This window comes from Malurus melanocephalus, unplaced genomic scaffold, assembly GCF_030028575.1.
Source record: "Malurus melanocephalus ecotype Western Australia unplaced genomic scaffold, MMel_1.1 scaffold_20, whole genome shotgun sequence".
NCBI classification, from domain to species: Eukaryota; Metazoa; Chordata; class Aves; order Passeriformes; family Maluridae; genus Malurus; species Malurus melanocephalus.
Window position 1 is genome coordinate 3,038,329 of NW_026623252.1, and position 22,300 is coordinate 3,060,628.

Sequence of the window (22,300 nt, forward strand, 5' to 3'; positions counted from 1 at the left end):
TGAGATTACCTTTGTTCCAGTGATGTTTATTCTCTATTTGCTCTTTATTTGCTAATTCTGGAGCTGCATTTCATAACCAACCTCACAAAGTCCTCTTGTAATTGCCTCAGAACTCCATCGTGCTGACAGGGCTGCTTACTAATCATGAGGAATTGAATTAACCAGTTATTTTTCATCATCAACCATTTATTACCATGTCAGCAATACTGTGAGTGCACATTGTGTTTTCATTTGAAGAGGGGGTGTTCTAAAACATTTTTGTTTTAAAAACAGACAAGCATTCATGTTGCAGCACAGAATTAGATGCTGGTTAGGGAATAGTTCTACTCAAAGCTAGTGCAACATGAGATAATACAATAATAGATAACATAATACATATAGGCACATTGAAAAATAAGTATACATTGCATTATGTGTTCATAAAACATAAAGCTTTGATAGCATATGAGAGATAATAAGGAATCATTAAAGAAAAATAATAGAATGGTATTTTGTCATAATGACCCACATACTGTGGAATGCATATTATCAATATATTGAGTCACTTGGCAGAAAACTTTGCCATCAAATTACATATTATTTGTGTAGTGATTTCATGGATCTCTCTGCTATAWCATTAAATAAGGTATTTTCACTTTCCAAGGGAGAAAAAATGCATTGACACTGTCCATTTTTGGACAGTTTCCCAAAGACAAGTTTAACCAGTATTGTATTTATGTGTGTAATTTGGAATAAGAGCTCATTCTTTTAGTCAGGAGGATTTGAAGAAGCTTTGCATCTTTGTTTCTGGTGTGTAATGTTGGGTCATTTGCAGAGGAACCACATCCCTGRAAAACGTAGTTGCTATATCTCTGCCAAATGGGAACTTTCCAGTAGAAAGGTTATCAGCTTCAGGTAATCTAAATAGGCATATTTTTCCATCATCTGGACAAAATCCAAAATTCTCTTTGTAGGAGTAACCACACAACAGAAAAATCAAATTGGGGTAGATGATGACAGAGAGACAGAATGCAACAGGATGGAATTCCAGCTGGCTGAAGATAGGCAAATACCTGGCTGAGACATCCTGTACCTGCTGCAAGAGGGATAGACTAGACAGAATRTATCCTGTGTTTATTGGCCTGTTGGGAATGGGACATCTGCCTCAGTCAGGACCTCTGACTGTGGAGCAGCTTGGGTTGATTTTGCTTATCAAAACATGGCTCAGTTTCAGCTGTATCCCTCAGTCTCTCTGGGTGATGTTACACCACCCAGTGCAAAATACTTGACTGTATTAATAGTCAGAGACACAAATTGTTCAGCTCTTACAGGTGGATTTAATTACTAGATTAGAGAGCCATGGTTGAGCAGTTTTGTTTTTTTTTTCTGCCCAATAATTATTCAAATTAAAGCTAATAATGATAGAAGAGGTTTATGGAAAGTTTGGCGGTATCAGCAAATGAGATTGAGGTCGGAGATAGGAAGGCCCCAGCTAATGGAAGAGTTTGTTTTGCTTTCCTTTGTATTGTTTTCAAGTCATTATCTTTGCAAATGCAGTGTAGACAAGCACATCTTAGCTTTTGTTTTTAAGTGGCATTACCTTTGTGGGTATGACATGCACCAGGTCAGATGTGCTTCCCAAAGGAGGAGTTTGTGAGTTACTGAGGTTCTCCTTATGGCAGWTTTGGACATGCGCCTTGCTGGCTCCAGTGATCCTACTGTGATTTGGGGCATAAATGCCTGACCAGCATTATTAGTTAAATTGCAGTCTAAAGCCATTTCCTGCTTTATCAGGGCCAAGCTTAGATCTTAGATAAGTTAATGATAAAAGTTGTGTATAAATCTTTCTGCTTTAGCTGCACTCTGCCTCAACTTTCCTTTAGCTCAGCTTAAAGGTAGACTTTTCCATACTTGTGAATGAGGAGAAAAAACTACGTTAGTAATTACCATTGCACTTCATGTGGATTTTCGGCTTTTCCCTGCTCTTTCTGTAACAAACTCATGGTCTTTGAGTGAGAGGTGATGATGGAGCTGCCTGAGACTCAGCCTACTGGGGCTAATGCTCTTCAATATTGTGCTTATATCAGAAATGTATCTGACACCATATAACATGTCCTTTGAATTCTGCATGCAACGAATGGCTGACCAGAGTCACTGTGCAAGATGGGCCGCAGCAAAACTGATTTTTAAACTAAATTCATTTTTATCTGCTCATGTGAAGTTAACTGGCATCTCCATGTGTATATATTTGTGTACAGCATTTATGGATCCCTTAAACACCCTCTTGTCATCACCTTTTTTGTTTCCAGTTGCTGTTTTGAAGATGTAAATAAGATTAATCACAGCACAGCATTGCATATGTAAGAGAAGGTGCAGAAGGTTCCAGCTTATGTCCTACAATGTATTTATTTATTATCACAGCACATTAAAACAAACAAACCAAAAAAGCCCCACTTCACAGCAACAATCCAAAATCAAGAGCAGTTACAATTAGGCCAAGGGCAAGCAAATAATATTTGGAAAAATGCACTGCTTTATTTTGAGCTCTGTAGATATAGTGAGGTGTTATCTTTTAACCTGCTTCCATCCCGGCTGGGCTGTGTTCCTCTTAGCATGAATAAATAAACTTACCATGCCTCTGACCATCCGCAAGGGCTATGGGTGTGTCTTGTTCTGAGGAAGAGTAGATTATAAGAATGGAAAAGCTGTAAATAAACGTGAAAGTTAAGAAATGGAAGTATCAAGAGTCTCGTGTGATACAAGTGGTTTATTTTAGGAGACAGGAATTCTGGGGATGCAGGAGATACATTGACAGTGAACAGATGGTACCACTGTAAACGATGGTGGGGTCAGGGCAACTRCTCAGTGTTGCTCTCTAAAAGTAARCTTGATTTGCTTAATTRCACATCACATGACATCACATGGGACTGTTACCATGAGACAGACATTAGTTCAATGGAGGCAGATTGTTTGCTGTTTCTCTGCAGTTGTTTTTGGTGCTAAATAGCAGTGAAGAATTTTCTTCTCTGTATTACCCACYAATTTATTGAATATGGAATTATTGACAGGATTTTTGGGATGTCTTTACTGAAGCATTTACAATATTTGCACTTGACATTATTTGGGCTATTACTGRTAATGTTAAAGCCACAAGTGATCCCCACAGGGATGGGGGCATGGAAATTAGAGCTYAGATGGTTTGAGTTCCCACTGATATTGAGTCRTCAGGTAAAGTTCCAAAATTACAGTTTTCATATCCATAAGCTGGTAACAATTTGTGTGCTCAGAACAGAACTGGCAGATGCAATCCTTGCAAATTGATCTTGTAGTGAGGCGCCCTCTCAATTTTCTCTTTCATTTCTTCCATTTTGGTTGYATTGRCTGCAAAGACAAGCTGGTGTTGAAGTGACASAAYCAAGTACCTGTCTTTYCTCCTTCTTTCCTCCTTTCCTTCACATTTTTGGTTAATTRGTGCCACATAAGTTGCCCTGGGGAGATAAAGCTTCATCTTRATAGGGCAGAGTTTTCTAGGATGGAAAGAGTTCTCTTTGCTGGGAAACTGTAGAGTGGATTTTGGAATTGGAGGCTGAATTGGCAGTGGATGCACCTGCAACTTGCAGATCTCAGGAGGTGACTGTGTCCACATCTAAAGAGAACTGGGGTAGAACAAGATCTTTACCTTTATCCCACTTGCTATTTCTGAAACTTGCTCTTTGTATTTGTCTCCCTTTTGATTACAGTTGAAGTCACGCTTGATGGGAGAAGAATCTTCTAGCACAGAATTTACCAGTAATCTTTTTAGAGGCATCTGATTTTGTCCACATAGAGCAATTATGTGCTGACATTAATGTGTGTTTTTCCCTATGCCTCCCATTTCTGACTAAAAAGCTTTTTTCATTACAACACTTTATTGCTCTGTGTTCTTTAATCTCCAAGGCAGATTACTTGATAGCATCAATTGATTCCTTAGGGTGCTTTTCCCCTTGTGGTTCAATGCCTGAGTTCCTGCTTCAATTCTGACTATGTATATGCTGTCACAGGCAATACAGCCTCAAGTTGGGTAATTTTTACTTGATTGAAGTTATTGGCAATTAACACAACTTTCTGATCACTGACTCTGAGTATTGAGACAAAACAAAACATGAAGAATTGAACAACTGTTTAAGTAAGTGCTTTTTCTCCCCCTTCCCCGGTCTCAGCATGAGCCGAACATCACTCCTTCCCCCTTCCTGGTCTCTGCTTGCCACGTTTTTGCTGTGGGCTGTGCCACATCATCCCAATTCCTTTGGTGCAGCAGCAGGGGATGCAGGACGAGTATCAATCTTTGGATTTGTCCTGGCACTTGCCTTTTTACACAGAGCTCAGACAACTCCCAGTTCTGGTTRCTAATCAGTTTGAACTTGCTACAGAGCTCTAACTCCTCCTAACAGGGCAGCAAGGTGACCAAGCTGTGGTTTTGGAGCACATCTTTCAAATCTTTACAAGATTTGCTCTTTATATAGAAAATTGAGACTTATTTTGTTGCTTTTTACTCTGGCTTTTCTCAAGTCCATTTTATATGGTACATCACTTGATCCCATCAGGAATTACTTAATGTCTGTCCCTTCAGAGCCCTTTGTTTTGCACTCCTGTGGGTTTTCCCTGCATCCCTACACACCCTTTTCTGTACAAACTAAGCATTCATATGGTCTGTTTCTTTTAAATGTAATTGAKCCACATTCTCACATATTTTGCTTAATGAGCACAAATGCATCCACCTGCATATCTTAGTTTGCCATTTATTATTTGATAATCAGCACTTTTAGTTCATCTTCACTTTCTTCTTGGCTTCAGCTCATGTCCAAATGCTGTGTCAGGGCTGTGTCTGATCTGTGYATGCCTCCTCCATCCCCTGAAGAGACTGGCCTGGTAGTAGTCAAGGAAAACTCTTCTTCCTGCCTTCCTAAAGGGAAAAGATCTGAACATCAAATTCAGGCCTTTTGCTTTACACTGGCAAGTTGCAAGCAGTGGTGGCTCTCCATTTCTTCTTTATCTTGTGCATCCCTCTCTTTTTCTATTTCTTTTCAGTCTAAACTTGAGTATCCCTTTATAAAACTTCTATTTAAAGACTGTGGTATGTGTTTGGTCCATGTCTGAATGTACATCCCTACTTTAAACTGATGGGTGAGAGGTAGACTTTCAGGTCCACCATTTGTTGACCAACCTGTTATTATACAAGCCAAAGATTTTCAAGAGTTACCTCGGATAGTAGGTGACGGGTTCACCTCAGCCACATGGAGAAATTGGTTTTGTCCTTTGTGCCTCAGGCTGAAATCCCAGCTTTGGCAGAGCAAATGCTGTTGGCCCAGCTGCGTGCTCTTTGACACTGCCCCAATATTGATGTTTTGTCCCTGGGTAGCCTGCCCAGCCCACGTGTTTGCACTGGTGAATCCATCAGTGGGCTCCCTGGAGAGATTCCGGCGTGGTGTGAGTTGGTTTACACAACCCATGACCTATTTTCCAGCCCTGTTCATGCTGCTTAGCCTCGGAAGTCAGATCAACAAGACGTCCCTGTCAGCCTCTTTCCCTGAGGAGCGCTTACAGCATCTGTTGACCATCCTTAATTACCTCTATGGTCAGCATGGGAGTAAAAGGATGTGCTGGAAGACTGAATTATTCAACAGTAATTCCTTGTCTCATAAGTCTCACACTTTCCCTCTCTGCTGCTGTATGTAATTTTTTCTCATTCACARCATTTGTTTTCCTGACCATAAATATTCTCTAATTTGGAGGCAGTGGGTAGATTGGATTTACACAAACAGAAGCTGATTGACAGATTGTTTTGTCTCCTTGTTTCACAGGGGTATGAAACTATCACTCTCCTTATTTCTGACTGTTGCAGTTTGCCAAAAGGAAAAAGCTGGCAATGAATTTTTCCCCTTTGTTGATCAGGAGAAGAGTTGTGCTGTGCAGTATTTCTGTTGTGTCACGACCATTTTTCAATACRAGCAAACGCCACAATATTTAAATATGCTGGAAGGGAAAGAAAAGGGATTCTTAAAATATACAACTTTATTTTCAGTACAGACATAATTTAAAATGTATGAAATATTTGTCCTTTGAAAAGGAACGGGAGGTGGCTTGGAACCCGTGTATTTTACATTTTTTGCCCTGGTTGCTGATAGTGTTTTGTCTCTGTCTGTGTTTGCCGGGCTAATGAGGGTGGAGACTGTGCTACTGCAGGCGATTGCTTTGAGCACTGAGCACTTTGAAGAGATTAGCCCCATTGATATTCCCTTCATCTTTGTTCGAGGGGCATGCATCCTTCCCTGGAGTGCCAGGAGATGGACAGCTATTTAATCGAGCCAGCCTTTCTCAAGTACAGGCTGCAGTCCTGAAWATTCCCATCTCCCTTGCCTGCTGACACCCCACGTAAGAAAACAATGTTCTGGAAGCCAGGACTGTTCCTCATTAGAGCAATATATTGACCTGATAGGGKTTTTTTTTGAGGAGCCCATGTAGGCTGGGTTATTATCTGACTGGTTAAATGTTATTCTTCAAGGAGAAGCAACAGCTTCAGCAGTTCAGGCAGACAGCCAAAACATGGTGATGAGCAAATTGTTTGTTCCAAAAGTAAATGAAGGGAATGTCCACATGATTTTTGCCATCCTTGTATTAAACTAACAGAAGCTGAAAATTGGAGCTTTGTGCATCCCAAGTGGGGCATAACTGATCAAAATTTTGATTCTCCGGCAGCTATCCACAAACTGAATTAAAATGGCTTGCAAGAAGCTGGCTTTTTTCTAATCTCATTTTAACTAGGCACAAGTCTTAAAATAATAMTGTATTCAACATCTCATGTCTAGCATTTACTGCTTTTGTAACTTTACCAGGTTCTTGGGTCCTATTTTATATTTATTGTTTATATTAATTCCAACTCACAGAGGGGTGCAATTAGCAAATTCCCACTTTCAATGTATCTACAGTGCTCCTTACTTTCACTCAGACTGCACAGCTCTATCTCAAGCCTGGCTTAGATACAAAAGCTTCATCTCCTGATTAACTTATTCCTGCAGACAGTCAGGGATGAAGGACCTCTGAAGGTCATCACAGCCTTTCTTCCATGAAAGCTCCTCTTAAATATCGACAGATCTCCAGCTCTTGTGTTTTGAGTACAGCATCTGTATGTAAAGAGTGAATCAATACTGCATTCATCATTCATATCCTGTAATAAAAGAAAGGGATTTCTGAAATATTGGTTTAGTATTTGTGTGTCCTCTCCATGTGTTAAATATGGAAGATGGAATGGCCATGGCATTCTCTGCCAAGGACTGGATAGGTCAGAGAATCTGCAAGGGGACAGCCATTTGCATCTTTGTCACTGCTGAAATTAAATAGAAGTTCATCAGTAATCWAGATTCATTAGTTAGCTGGGAGCCTCATGGGCTGACCCATACTTGTGGTGGGTGTAGAAAACACACTTAGGAAAGCAAAGAACTGCATAGATTTGTTATAGGGAAGCAAACCCTTAGAGACGAGAAAAGCCCCATAGGGGCTGGGGTGCTTTGGAGAAAAAAATGGTTCTTGTGACAACAATATGTCATTTCAAACTTAAGGATAATTTAGGGAATTTGGTCAGTTTACCCACAGTTCTTCTCCCTTTTAAAAAGCGAAGTATTTAATATTTTGAATTAACACTTGTCAGTTTCATATTTTGAAAAATATTTAAAACTATACATAACCAGCATTTATTTTTCCCCTTTTTGAAGTTAATAACTATGCCAGTCCATGTTGAGTTTGAATAACACACTTTCAGTAACTCAAAACCTATCTTTTTAGCAAACTTGCTCCTTTTCCAGTATTCATTTTTAAAGGTAACCAAAGTCGAAAAGAAAATTATTCACCTCCAGATATCTGTATTGTGATTACCAAGAAAGTTTTGATTCCTTGAACAGCTCTTCCACTWGGTAAATGAAATATATTCATGAGCTAGGTCTTTTCAGAGCTTGAAAGTGGCACCTCTTTTCAAGAAAGAGATCATCTTTGAATTAAAAGTATGCTGTCCTTAGCCTTTTTTATTTTTATTTTATTGACAAATTGTCACAGGAGCTAAAATGCGTAATCATCAATAACAAGTGATCCATGGGGCTATGCAAAATATATTGATTAACAATAAAATCTCCATACAGATGTCCTAGCTGTGCTTGTTATTTTTTATGGGCCAATCTGGGAGTCCTGCTTACATTTCAAGGGGCAGRAGGAGGAAGGTGAGTGAAACAAAGTTCAGGGCATCTCTGCAGTTGCCTGGCAGCATCTTTGCTGAAAAGGGAAAAATGCYACCAACTGCTCCCACCACAGGATGTGCAGCTTCTTTTTGTCAAGTCTGCATGGGTACAAAATAAACYCATTTCCTTGAAAGGAATTTGAAGCCTGTGACAAAATCCCCTTTGTCATGAAAGCCTGATTTTAATTTGTTTTTAAGGCTGTTCCACGAAGAAAATCCTGATTTAGATGCCTTTGAGGCATTTAACTTACACTTATGCYGAGCTATTCCTCAGAGAAAATTGGATGTAATTTTAGGATTAGATAACTGACCTAGGAGAGAGAGGGAGAGTGCAAAGCTTGCATATCCACTTTGTCCAGATGGATATTCACTAGGAAACCTTCAAACTGCTCATAAATATTGCCTGTCCTTTTGTAAAAGCTCCCACCAGCAAGCCCATGGTCATTTCCTGGGCAGAAAGACAGTTTTGTATGGAAACTTTTGGGCAACTAAATAAAGGATTTTAATTCCCTTTATTTTCTGGGGCAAAATATTGTACATAATGATGAATGGGAAAACAAGTAAGGAAAGAAGTTCTATAAACAGCCTCCAATGCCTGACTTGCATATTTGAGCTGTTTGTTTGTTTTGGGGTTTTTTCCTGTGAAATGACCTTCCTTTATTTCTCTGCCTGTCTTTCAACTCCTGAAAATACCTTTTATGTAGTGCTGTTGTCTCTCTGCATATCACATACTCTTGGGGAGTAGGGTAAGATCTACTTACTTTCAGTCTTTCTAAACTAARTTGAGTGAAAAAAGGAAATCTCTTAATCTTTTTTTTCCCCACCTAGAGTAAAGCCGAAGAGGTGGTGATGACAGTGAGTTCTTTAATGTTGGGTTCAYGTCAAACATCATTTCCTTCTTTCACATTTTATATTGCAAGTGAATATGTGTGCAATACCTCAGTGATGTGCCTGGAAACACAGAAGAGCAACAGCAGAGTGTTTCTGGCCTGTTGTGGCCGTGTCCCAGCTCCGGCACTGGGCAGGGGGTGACACTGAGAAAAAACACATAAACCCAGASTGAGGAAATGCTGTGGTTTCCCTGCCCCTCTCCTGTGGATTGGGGCTCCAGAGCCTGGTGCTCATGCATTTTAATGTTCCTGGATCTCTCCTCTGATAAACTTCTGCTCTGGCACTACTTTRTATTTCCAACAGATCCCATAGTCATGATGAAGTACCTCCCTGCCTGTGCTTTAAATCTCTTAATGATATGTTCTGATTCTCATACTGTGGGAATTATTGAATAATTGTTCCTTGTTCAACCCCTTCCTGCTGGCACATCTTCCCTTCTCTCTGTGCAGAGCTGAAGAGTCCATGTCTATTTAATCTCCTGAATACATAAGCCATTCTTCCTCTTTCTTCATTTATTGCCCTTGTGTAAATCTTATTTTGGGTACTTCTTTTTGAAACGGAGAAGAGGGATGAGTCTGGTATGATGTTTTCAAGGTGTGCTTAAATTGGGGTTTTAAATAGAGGCCTAATGAKTTTTTTTGTATTTTCTTCTCTAGCTTTTGGGGTTTTTCTCCTACAATAAATCTTGACATTATGATCAAGCTCATGTTTTCAGAGAAATATCCGTGGTGGCTATGAGATCTCTGTCCTGAGTGACAAAGGCTAGTTTTTTGGCTGTCACTGGATTTATATAATAAAGAAGGCTTTTGTTTATTTGAATCCTTTAATGTTCCTCAGAATTCAGTTTTGTCTGCCTTTTTATTACTAAATCCAGTAGAATCTTGAGATTCTTCAATCGTTCTGTGAAATGTGCTGTTGTCTTTAAAAACACGAATAATTTTATACTCTCAGCATGCACCTTCGCTTCCTTTAAGAAAAAGGAAATATTAATGTGCTGACTTGCACAGGTCCCAGAATAAATGTCACCTTCTTCTGGTAATCTGTATTTTTCTGACTATGTCATATTGGAAAAATTCCATTTTTTCCTTTCCCAACTTTGGTCATCAAAACTTTTGGGAAATCAAGTATCTTATGTCAGTCAGGTCACCCTTACTCCTTTGCTTCTCCGCACCATCAAAGAGCCAATTCCTGATCCGTGGCTTCTGCTGTAAAAGCTGTGGTATTGCATTTCTCCATGCATCAGCTAAATCTGTTCCTTATTATACAACTGAGTTTATTAGACCTGTAAATAAATCCCAGGTACCAGCTGGCAGTTTCTCAGGTTCTTTTTAGAAGCTGTTGTCACATTTGCCATCTTCCATTCCTCTGATCTTGGACCAGGTAAAGCAAGAGGTCTTGTGCTCCAGGAGCAATTTCAGTTAATTTCATATTTAATGTTTTATAAAACTCCTGTCTGAATTCTGGCAAATATTTAATCACCTCATTCTTAGATTTTGGACTTTTGTTTCCTGTTAAGAAGCCAAGCCAGCCTCTCCAGGGTGTGTCTCAGGAGTTACAAAAGCAGTCAGCTCTCTGCACTGCTCTGCCTGGTGCAATTGCAGCTGCTTGGGGATGGTTGGAATAATGCACAAGTGGCTTTGGAATTCATCACRTAGGAGAGTGGTTTAGTTACTGGTATGTGGGGCACCTGGCTTGCTTTGCATGACCTCATCTTTAAAGGAATGGATGACTCTTCTCACTAAAGGAATGAGTCAGCAATTGCTTCAAACAAAGACATCTGTGTAATRTAAAGAGTTTTGGTTGCTCAGCTGATGTGCATCTAAAGTTGTATGTTAAAATTAGGAGCTAAATTGTTAACACTGTCTTCGGAGTGCAAGGTTCACTGAACTTGAGAATTTTACTGTACAGTCCATGAAAAAAAGAGTAACTTAAAACATAGTGTGTTAAATCCATTGCCTTCCCTGGCTTCCTTGCCAGAACTGTAGTAATAATAGTTGATAACAGCCTTTTATTCAGGATCATCCCTTCCTRTGTTCCAGACTGCAGTCGCAGCTGTCCACTTAAAACTCTGATATACAATTATGTGCGTTTGGCTAAACAGGTCTTTCCTCACATCAGTGAAATTAGCCCTCTCCATTTTGTGTCCAGTACTGAGGGGTTTTTATTTTCTATTGAGTATTCTTTTTCCTTCAATTCCGTGCCCTAGCCAGTCAGCCTGAGTGGCATTTGGAATATATCTGATAGCATAACAGCCATTTATAAGTGACTGAAATTAATGATTAGCATTTTAGCTGTGCTTGCAAGCTAAGTTTAGGCACTGGCACAATAGGAGTCATTGGCTGATGGACCAGCAAAATAATGGGTTTCATTTAAGCAGATGAACCCTGTGAGTCAGACCCCAAGCAGGGCAGATCTGTGCCAGTGCTGGCCTCGCTCAGCACTGTGGCTGAGAGGGCTCCTCCACCTTCTTCCCTGAGCAGCTCCCAATGCCAGGAACAACCTGGCTTGAGAAACTCAGAGCCTTCCTGTTCCAGCTCCAGCATCTGGTGTGGCATGGTTGAATCTGAGACTGCTGAGCCTTATCATTGCAGGTATTGTGATTGATGTAATGTTCTGCTAATTTTTATTGATTAATTAACACATTTATTTTAGATTTTTCAACATATTGGCATAAACTAGTACACATCTCTGATGCTTGATGGGATATTGCAGGCATTGTAAACACATGGTTATTGAGTATAATGGACACTTCTTCCCTGGAATCAGAGCAAATCATAGGGAAAGGAAATGGGAAAGGAAATCAATAAGAACCAAGCTCATAGAAATTATTAAGCATCACCTCATTCAGAACCCCATAGCCAATGAAGAAAAGATTCTCCCTGGAAATATTGCCCATAGCCTTAGCTGGTAGGTGCACAGAATGTTTGGAGAGAAAGCCAACACTGCTGGGAAGTGCTGAGCACCCCCATGGCACTGTGTACCTTGTGCAGCAGGTTCTCTGTGGCAGCCTTGGACTTTGTGAGCCAAGGTAGAGGATATCTCGAGTCTGTTTTGGTCCTTCCAAAAGAAGAGAAGTCTGAGCCTGTGACCTCCTGTTCTTGATCTCTGTGGTACTGCGGCATGCTCTGGGTGGCTGTACTGTAATCCAACCGAGCAGGCTCCGTGCTGTCTGTGCCAGGCATCTCCTGTTACACTGCAGGGCACCCAGCTGGGAACATACAGCCTGAACCTGCAGCAGGCTGTCTGCCTGGTAGTTGTTGGTTAGCTCGTTCATCCCAGCTCTGTGAWGTTTTCCAAGCACAGCTTCACGGAGAGCCCTGAGAGTTTAAATCTCTGCACGTCCCTGCTCCTGGCCCAAGGGCTCCTGGGGCTGCCMGCTTCAAACTCTTACACTCACCAGGGCTCTGGTACATATTTTATAATAATTCCTTTTCCTTCCTTGCTCATTTGTTTTCTGTTGTTACTTTCCTTTCACTGCTATAAAAGCTCTTCTGTTCTTACATTTGATGTTCAGTTCTGTGATTTGTCCTGATGTTCTCTGYGATTAAAAGTTTGAGTAGTACTGAGGTGAATGAATAATTCAGGGAATCCAAAATGACACAGACTGGGTTGCTCCATAGCTGAAAGCACAATCACACCCATAACACAGAGCTGATGTCCACCTTGTGTGCAAGTACATGTGGATTATGGTCCTGTGGCTCTGCACCACTTTGCTCTTAACATCCATCTTCAGAGTCTGTTTGGGCTCTTTGGAATGTTGTACAAAAGACTGCACCGGGAGGTTTTCTTTCCAGAAATCACCCAGATAGATGAGTGAGGCTGTTTTTTTTGGTAAAGAGGTAACAGAGTGGCCATCAGGATCCTGCCCTTGGGACATGGTAGATCCCATGCTCCTGCTTCTGTCACCTGTGCTGTGGGCACTGCTGTACTGTGTGTTCATGAATTCAAAGTGTCTTGCTCTGGACTTCTCTCTTGTGTGATCTGAATTGTTCTTCTCTTACCATTAGTGGAGGAGAGGTGAGGACTGTACCCCAATACAGCATAGCCATCACCATGGAAACACACCTGTGGGTACAGCCTCCCCAGAAGAGGAACACAGAATCACAGATTGGTTTGGGTTGGGACCTTAAAGATCATCTCATTCCAAGGGACACCTTCCAATGGACCAGGTTGCTCCAAACCCTGTCCAACCTGGCCCTGGASACTTTCAGGGATGGGGCAGCCACAGCATCACTGGACARCCTGTGCCAGAGCCTCGCCACTCTCACAGGGAGGAATTTCTTCCTAATATCCAGTCTAAAACTACTCTGTCAGTTTGAACCCATCCTTCTTTGTCCTGTAACTCCAATTCCTGACAAAGAGCCCTTCTCCAGCATCCCTGTAGCCCAATCAGATACTGAAAGGGACTCTGAAGTCTCATCCAACCTTCTCTTCTGAGCAGACCCAATTTTCTCAGCCTGACATCACAGAAGAGATGCTCTAATTTGAGATTCARGCATTTCACATCTTCTGTTGTCCTGGTCCAACCAAAGTAAAAACACCTTCTTATGCTCAATGATTTAAAAGCAGCAAACACAGTTTAGTCCATCTACTGCCACATACATAATCAGTCTGCGTATTTCTAAGCAAAACAAATACTTCCAAAGGAGCTATTGCGAACAGATGGACTGACATTCATAAAATAGGCAGTTCCCTCTTTAAGTGGTTTTTTGGAATAAAATGTATTGTTTCTATTGAGATTTTAACTGCAGCTTGCCTAAATTATTTTTAYATTTGCCCATTATATTGTGAGCATATGAAATGGGCAAAATGMTAAGAATAATTAAGCAGAGTGGTCCTGAATACCCTGGCGAGTCTGAAAAATCATATATGAAAGAAAGCAGCTATCTGTGGAGTTGCCAATTCTACTTATACAAGCCCATCTGTTTACATCTACACCTGTTCCCTAAAGAAGAATATATCTTTGTAGAATTCCCACCAGATCCCTTAGATATTTTATCATTCAGGAATGTTCTTCCTGCTTGTTCTGTCTCTTTCCTTTATAAGAATTTATAGAATTCATGTTTTCAGTGTGGTCTTGCAGAACATTTGCAAGACAAATGCTGGACTTAGCATTAAAATTAAATGAGTTTGTTCTCTTCYGATTCCATAATGAATACAAATGGCTGCAAGCCATGTTCACATACCTTTGACTCACTGGGACTCATAGTCCTGTCTCYTGTTTATCCCTCCCCTCCCACTTCTTTATTTTCATCTGCAGTCCCTCAGCAGACCATCTCTTGATCATGTGGAAAAGTTATTTTCAGGGCCTAAACTTCTTTTATTGTAAAAATTATTTTAATAGAGAAAGAGGAATTCAGGAGCTCCACACGTTGTGTTTCCCTGTGTCCCCCTGTTCCAGGAGTTCTGCAAATGTAGAACTAATGATGTGCATTYCCTTGCTGAGGTTCCATCCTCAGAACTACTTCAACAACAATACTGTCTGAATAATGTCAGATATAGGCATGTGGACTTTTTTGATCTTTTTATTAAATCCTGGTATCAAAGTGGCTTTATCCACTCTCAAAGATAAGATGAGGGGAGGCCAGCTATTGAAGATCATTTGCATTTCTTTCATTTGGTGGCCTAATCTTCTTCCTACTCTATTGAACTTCTGTAAATTGTTTTAGAATTCTTAGAACAAAAAAAAAAAAATCTCCAAAGAGTTCTAACTCCCGATTTAATTATCAAAGTGTAAATTCTTTACATTAACTTTRGTGACACGGCAAATAAAAAGTAAAATGAGGTCAAGTCAAAAAAGGAGAAAATTCAATTAACCCCTTCAAAGAAATCTGGACTTGATTTCAAGTTTTGAATTGCAGATTTAGAATAATGGTGGTTTTTTTCCTTGTCAGCTTCATGGCTAGGAAGGGGCAGTCCTGGAAGTGTTCGAGTTCCCATCCCTGGTGGTGTTCAAGGATCTCCTGGACATGACACTCAGTGCCTGGGCTGRGTGACAAGGTGGGGATCAGTCACAGATTGGACTCAATGGCCTTGAAGGGCTTTTCCAACCTTAATGATTCTGGGATTCTGGGATTTTACTGAGATTTCTCCATATCTCTCTAGGAATCTGGGCGTAGTATTCTTCAGTTGTTTAGCTGTAACAAAATACCTTTTCCAATCCATCAGGTGATTCCAGCAGTCCAAAGCATGGATTAAAGGAGAGGTTTATATTTAAGAATAGATCACAGCTAAAGAAATTCAGAGTATTATGGGATTCTCTGTCAAGGCCTTTGAAGATACCGTCTAAAACACTTTTTAACTGCTTGGCTCTATCAGCAATGGGGAGTTATCGTCTCTATTTCCAAACAGTTAGCAGATAAAGCCTTAAAGGCTTGGAGCAATCCCAATTGTATGGTGAGACAGTTTATGGGGAAAATATCTCTGGAATCAGTAGTTAAAACTTTATTACAGATGGCTCAGATATTGGGCTTGATTTATTTTTTATATCTTCYGTAGTGACATGAGTGAATTGTCTTCAGAAAGGCCACATCATACTTATTACAGAGTAAAGGGCAAATTGGAAAGGGAGTTGTTTCTTCATGGGCCCAAAACATTTCTTCCATCTGCAGCAGAATAGAGAATGCAGAAATAAAAGGAGCTTCTTTTAGGTTGTTGCAACAACTTAGCAACATAGTTATTTATGCTTAGGGTGTGCTTGAAGATAGTTGATGTAAATGTCTCTATTCATACCAAAGAAAGTTGTTTCACCTGATGATAGTGTTTGATTTTATTTGATGCCATCCTAAAGCAATCAACCATTAATTTAGATCAAGCATTAATTTAARTCATGCAAGGCAAGGAGAAGGAAGATCTTAATGATTTTATTTTGGTTATATCTTAGCAAATTTGCTTAAATCTGAAAATTCCTTGCACTTTTGGAAACTGAAAATTTTTATTTTACTGTGAGACACTGAGTATTTGCACTAGATATATAGTTTAAGAAAAAAATCAAAAATTTCTAAAAATCATATATAAAAAATTCCTACAACCATCATAATTTTTTCACACTTCTGTGAGAAGAATGCATGGCAGTCTATGCAGAATTCTTCTGAGAACGCATACTGTTTTTGAAATTAAAGTGATTGATGTACTGGGATTATAAGTGGGCTGCAGTGCTTTATTTCTGGTTTTATTTTCATAGTCTGTGTAATGCAGGCCATAATTTAGGATTATATTTTTTAAAGAACAGTCTTACTTTCAGTTTCAGGTAACAGTGTAAAATTTATGGAAAAAACCTCCATAACTGAGGAAGTTCTCATTGTTCATACTTTACTTGTTTGAAATAAGATGAGATTTGTGAAATATCATTGAATTAGAAGTGATTAAAGTATTTCTCTTGTGCATACATGGCATAAATGAGAAATATTGCAGAAATTATTTCTCCATCTCTTTTCCAGTTTCTCTTGACATTTGATAGAGTTCTCTTGACTTTTGGATTGCTATAGCTGGGGATCCTTAGATCAAATCCATTCTCTATCTTGACCTTTTAAAAATATCTGTGCTTTAGAGCTGGTGATATCAGATGTTGCAAAGGAAGGTAGGAAAAAAGCCCACTGGGTGATTATGGAGAGATCTACCCACTGGATATTCTCAGGGCTGACTGGTGAGGTGATGCAGGAAGGTGTGTAAGGGATATAATTTTTWAACCAGTTGTATTTTTAGAAAGGAATAAAATGTTTGAATGGCATAATGAGACGTTAATGGCCGTATCAGTTAATAAAATAAATGCCATGCTGTTATTCATGGTATGTTAAGAGTAAGAATCATTGACATTGTATGCATAAAGTAGACACGAATAATGGCAGAACCTATTAGACTCTAACTTCAAAAATACCCAGCAATTATGAAACTTTAATTAACAATCTTAACTTACACATATATTTACATATTAATGGTCCTAAGTGGTAATTGTAATTGTCTCTCATCATTGCTTCCTTTGACCCTCATTTTTCAAATAAGAAATATGAAATTCCATTAAGTAACATTAATAGTAGAGAATTAATTTAAGGCAATATATCATCAATTAGCAAACCCTTAACACATCTCACTATTTTCACCTGATGCTTACTTGAAGAAAAGGAAGCTAATTATTTTATGTATGCCTGAATTTGAGGATATCATCTTATGCACACATGATGGAAATGAGAAATAAAGTATATTAGATTTTCTGGCCTTGATCCAGTAAAGCATCAAAATTCATGTTGACATTTCCAGACTATTTATGTGTGGCTGGTGAAGGGCAAAGAGCTCCTCAACACACAGAGCCAGCCCTTCTGACTGGRAAACCCTGCACTTCTCACAGGGCTCCTCTTGTGCCTGGGGTACTTCGTTTGGGGTTTTTCACTGTWACTAAATGTTCTCACAAGGAAACCAGAACTTCCTCCATCTAATTAATGCATCTGGTTTATCTCTGCACCTTCCCTTATGGAACGGGTCTCCTGATTCATCCTCCTTCGTGGGGAATGACATCCCACGGCTGCTCTGTGTGATGGATCAAGATTAGGAAGCAGCATTTGCATCTGGCCAGTAGGTCTTCAGTCATCAAACTGACAAATGAGGCTAATGTAGAATAATAATGTGTGAACTTGCTTCCAAGTCCTGAAAACTAAAATATATTTTAGTCTTACATTTACACAGAGTGGTGCTCTCATAAGGAAAAAAGAAAAAAGAAATTACGAAAGCCATTAGAAACTAAATGCCTCTTATTTGTCATGTCATTAAGGTGATCATCATTTGTTACAGGCATTTATGGTTTCTTGGACTGCAAATGTTACTCTTGTCCAGAAAAGCTAGAACTATTATTGTTATTTCTTTAAATGCCAGCCCTGTAAATTATGTCTCTTGAGGTTTTTACCTCTTTTTCAAAGGCCGTGAATATTAGTGTTCTTTGAAAAGTGTTTCCTTTATGAGAATTGGTTGATCATAGAATCGCAGAAGGTTTTGGATTGGAAGAGAYCTTAAAACTCATCAAGTTCCACCCCCTGCCATSRATAGRGATGCCTTCCACTATTCCAGGTTGCTCCAAGCCCCATCCAACCTGGCCTTGGACACTTCCAGGGATGGGGCAGTCACAGCTTCTYTGGRCARCCTGTGCCARGGCCTCACCACACTCACAGGGAAGAATTTCTTCCRTATATGTSGTCYAAAACTYCTCTCTCTTACTATGTTGTCAACAATGGAACATACTGTAAAGACAGTTGGAAGAACACAGGTATATTTTTTCCTCTCATTTTTATATGAATTTTACTTTGTTATCCATGTGAATGTCAGACTGGGAGGCTTTTTGGCTCTGTGAGGAGTGTGGCTGATAGACTGGTACATGTAACCTGGAATTACTTCTGACAGAAGCTTCAAATCTTCATGCTTGCAGGTTGTAAAGATGAGTTATGCATGAGCACAGTCTGAGTGCTGGCGTCAATAACAGGCTAACTTGGTAGAGTTTCAAGGTGTAATTAATAAATTCCTGTGTGGGAATTAGCTCCTCCGTAGCCTGAGAGCTGTCTGGGAGTGGAGGATGCCACGCTCTCCTGCTCTGCAAGTGTGTGAGAGCCCATCCGCCACTCCATAAACGGYGTCCTTGTGGGCTCTGAATTTTCTCAGTTCTATTTGTTGGAGGATTTTGGTTTTCCTCTGYTGGGTGCTAATTAATTCAGATTCCATTGTCCTTTGAAAAATATCAGAATCCTGTTTATGCCTACAATTTAAACTGGCTGTAATCAACAGATTGATTGGTTGAAAAGAATATCAGGTAGCAAGATTAGTTCAACATAATGAGCCAACGGACGGCTGCTGCCAGCATGAATGATGGCAACGTGCAGGGAATACACTACAGRCAGCAAAGACTTCCTTTATTTTGGAGCATGTAACATCTCCAAAATTACCCCTGCTGGGTGGAAAGTTGAGGAAAACCGGGGGCAGACTAAAGGAAGTTTGCTATCAGCTTTTATCTTTACATGCAGATCTAGCAGCCAAAATGAATTACAGTTATCCATTGAAATAGCTCTGGGATACACAACCAGCAGAAGAATGGTGTGACTGTCAGAGCAAGGCTCTGCAACATTATTCATGGTGACTTAGAGGCAATTAACCTGACTTCACTCAGCTGAGTTTTCRGAAGGAAATAAATAGCCTGACTTCAGAGTGAGAGCTTCTGATTGTTTTTTATATATTGCATATTCACTGTAGAAAGTATTTGCACATTAAAGATAGCTGTAAAACATTAAATTAGGCAAACAGGCTTTATACACAGGGAAAATTAAAAGTAAATTTAGCCTATCGAGTCCTAGTCACAGTCCCTTACCTGGATCCTATTGAATCCTTTTGAAACCTTTTGGGGTTGCTGTTTCTTTAGCACAGGGAGCAGTAGGTGCCTCTGTGTCAGACAGGTGAGAAACAGGACAGAGAACAGGTAGAGCTGCTGCTCTTTCTCTGCATGGAGAGAGCAAAAGGAGAGGGAGCTGAAGATTTAGGAAAGAAAACAGGGACCAGCATGAAATCGACAGACTCACTAAAAAGAATTGGGCAAAGACATTTCTGTAAGGGCACATGGCAGTATTTATTGACTTACAGGAAAGCAATGTAATATAGGGTCTGAAATGGATTGTTTTAGGAAAGGGGACAAATCGATTGTGGGGGAGTAGGTAATTGATGCTGGAAGAAGGGAATTTGCATGTACAGCCATAGCATGCCAAAATAAAACATGTTTGCAGGCAACAGCAGGCATTTGGAGTATGCAAATGTGAGTTTGCATATACATGTGCAAGTGTTCTGCATGCAGCAAATCTCTTGAGTAAATTTTGCAAGTTCATTTTGTGCCTCTGCTGATACAAAACTCTGTTGAGCAGAGTGTGGCTGGGGAGAGAGCAGTGAGGGGGATCCTTATGGGGCTGAAAACAAGGAACATACTGTAATTATGCTGAAGCCAAGAATTGGAAACAGGAAATGCAAAGTTATGTTTACTATTAAAAGAGACCCAGGCATGTTAATTGATGGAAATTAGCAGTTTAAGGCATCTAAAAAAATACGTACTGACATAAAATTCTGCTGTTAAATTACAATTAAGACATTTTCCTGTTTGTGGCCTCAAATTAGTGGATTTTTTAAAGATGCTTTTTCTCCCTGTGGTGCCCTTCTGTGAATGAAGTGAGAAACTCAGCCTGCATCAGATGCTCAGGAGTGGCCCAGAGCAGAGGGATTATGATAATGAACTTGGTCTCTGTGTTTTTCTTTGCTCATGATTTGAGGGCTGATAATTTATGGTGATGATTTCTATCTTTTAACCTTTATATTTCATTATTTTCGCTATATTTGTATGTAAAATAGTCAATGCAATGTGTTTCAGTATTTAAATCAAGAGATCCAGAACTGAGGACAAAACTGTTAAAACTGAACTCTGTCCCAATTTTCTCCTTACATTTGCTTAAAAAAAAAAAAAAAAAAAAAAAAAAAGAAATTCAAATTTTCAATTGAGATACTTAGTTTTTTGTTAAGTGAATCCTCAAACCCGTACATAGGTTTTTGTGTTTTTTACCTTGAGGTGAAAAGCAATTTCACTATCAACTTCAAAAATGCCTTTTTTTAAAGTTATTAGTGTTCAAGACCACAAGGTGTATGTTAAGTGCTCTTCAACTTCTCCTGACAGTTATTCCAGGAAATGCAACAAAAGTGATTTTTTTTTTTCTTTTTGAAGCATTAAAGAAGAAACGTAGACACATTTTTGCTCTTGCTTCTCTTTGTGACATAGTTATTATAATGTCAACAGGCAAAATTACTTATTCTACATTAGTAGTAGTAAAAACATGGCACTTGAACCTTTCTGTACAAGGTTCTATCTGAAGGAGCCAAAAAAAAACCTGAAGACTTGCTTGTAGGAAGACTTAAAAACAGATGATCATTTATCACACTATATATATGGGAATATTCATGTTGGAATAAGTAATATAAAACAAATAAGTATAAAAAATTGTGTATCTTCTTAATATTCATTTGTGTTTTTTAATTTGGAGTTGGATCTGTAACCATTCCTGGCTGGAGCACAATTCTAATTCATCATCAGTGGAACTCATTCTGAAGCTGGTCCCTGGGCTGGATGCATGTGGTGCTGTGAGCAAAGTTAGAAGGCTGCCTTTCCTTTCCCAGTTTGGAATGGTCAGCTCTCAGCTCCTGGATCCCAGCTGGAGCTCCGTGGACAGCTCTGGCAGAAGTTCATAGTGCTGCTCCAAGGGACGGCCACTTCTCTCCCCACGCCCGTTCCTGCCAGGGGTGGTATGGAGATGCTTTGGGAGCCAGACCAGGGAACCACTTCAGACAAAACCCACTCTGAGAAATGGAAGTMACTTTTCAGCTGTATTTGTTTCCCACTTCAGCTCTCGGTGAAGTCACAGGGATGTTTGAGCTGGCAGAAAGGAGCGGAGCAGCAACRCATTCCCAGGAGCGGGTGAGAGAGCAGAACCAGCACTTGTGTTGGCAGCATGCTTGCTGCTGGGATAAATAAACAGGAAATTATACCATCAGAGCTGGGGGAAGGCTTCATCCTGGGCAGCCATAGGCAGCACGTGGTCTGACAAGAAACTGAGCCCAGCTTAGTGGCTAATTGTAACTGCATGAGGCGATTCCTTCCTCCTGTTTCCTCTGCTCCCCTGGGACCTTGCTGTGTTTCCCTTCTGCCTTCTTGAGCTGTCTCTGCTCTTACCTGACATCTGAATGTTTTCAGGGAACTAAATCTACTGAAAATTAACCCCGTGTGTGTGGGGTGCTTACATTCCTCTGCTTTTGACCCCCTAAGCATGAATGTGGTATAAGAGAAGGGGCAGGGGCAGGAGGTGTAGGGTGGATTGGGCACTGCCTTGTTGGATGGGCCTAAAGATCAGGTTATCTATATCACCTTACAGTAGCCATAGCCATGGGAAACAATTTGAATTGAACTTATCAACTGGAAAATCAGATGATGCTAAATTCAGAAATCAACAGCAGGGTAAGGTAGGGATTTTCTGAGGATGTATAGTGCGAAGCTTCCCACTGAAATTCTAATGAGCTCTAGCATCTTCTTCCCATAGGCTCTTTTTAAAGTTGAGATTAAATTCTTTAACTCTTTTATTATAACTACTAAAAGCTTAATAACACATT

At 39.9% G+C, this 22,300-nt stretch overlaps 1 protein-coding gene across 1 annotated transcript in view; it reads left to right on the plus strand.

The window, feature by feature from the left end:
• The window catches only part of SPAG16 (sperm associated antigen 16), a 342,338-nt gene that overhangs the window by 244,099 nt on the left and 75,939 nt on the right, over positions 1–22,300 (plus strand). The gene's annotated exons all lie outside the window — the stretch shown is intronic.